Source organism: Schistocerca nitens, chromosome 8, assembly GCF_023898315.1.
Source record: "Schistocerca nitens isolate TAMUIC-IGC-003100 chromosome 8, iqSchNite1.1, whole genome shotgun sequence".
In the NCBI taxonomy this organism is placed as follows: domain Eukaryota; kingdom Metazoa; phylum Arthropoda; class Insecta; order Orthoptera; family Acrididae; genus Schistocerca; species Schistocerca nitens.
In genome coordinates, this window is record NC_064621.1 from 215,255,392 (window position 1) to 215,256,452 (window position 1,061).

The 1,061-nt window shown below is 41.4% G+C and overlaps 1 non-coding gene across 1 annotated transcript; it reads right to left on the reverse strand.

Moving 5' to 3' along the window:
* Positions 1–776: 776 nt before the first annotated feature.
* On the reverse strand, positions 777–851 carry Trnat-ugu (transfer RNA threonine (anticodon UGU)). Its single transcript has one exon. It is a non-coding gene; the product is annotated as a tRNA-Thr (tRNA).
* Positions 852–1,061: the final 210 nt, after the last annotated feature.

Genomic DNA, 1,061 nt, shown 5'->3' on the forward strand with positions numbered 1-1,061 from the left:
AGTATACAAAAAATGTGTGTTACATACGCATTTTGCATATACAGTACATGTGTATAGAATTAACACTTAAAAATCTTTAATTTTGGTTTATCAATGCACGCCAACCTGTTTATGAGCAGCTACGTCACGCACTTTTTTCAGGGCAGTTATTTCACACTGGTCGCTTTCATTTTGAGACTCAACCCGTCGAAAGGCAGTATCTAAGCAAGTAAATGCTTCAGAACCAGCTGGTGTATTTTCATATTCATTTTCTGGGCCATTAGTTGATGAGATGCTGGCGACATCAGGTTTATCAGTGAGGTTTACGGTTTCGCTTTCCTGCATGGTATGGTGCCCTGGATCTGCGTCCTCGACACTCAACCTTCCTTGAATGTCGTCTTCATCAGAGTCATAGTCACCGAGTTCTTGTAGCATTATGAACTTTCTGGACATATCATTCTGATCATCATTTTCTATTAGACTTTGAGAACTTTCCGATACACCCAAAATTTTACTCCAGGATTCTTTAAAAATTTTGTTTCTTTACACTACCCCATGCTGTTCTGATCATGTAGGACGCATTTTCAACCCAATATATTTATGATCTCATACCAGACTTTCTCCTCCCTCCTCTTTCCAACAATAACTTAGGTATATATGACGGTAATATCTGTTCCCGAAAGAACACATACCGTGGATGACCATGCAGCTTTGCTAGAAATGAAATGATAATTAATTAGACACCCTAGCTGCAAACAGGCGTTGATATACTTCACTGGGGACATGTTGAAAATGTGTGCCCCGACCGGGACTCGAACCCGGGATCTCCTGCTTACATGGCAGACGCTCTATCCATCTGAGCCACCGAGGGCACAGAGGACAGTGCGTCTGCAGGGACTTATCCCTTGCACGCTCCCCTTGAGATCCACATTCCCAACATGTCCACACCACTACACTCGTAGTGCGCCTAATAGATGTTTGGCCATCATACTCATTAATAACTTAGGTAACAAGTCTTTTCTGTAATTACTTTTGAAAGTCTTACAAATGTCTGGATTCATGTGCTATAATAAGCAGTTTAC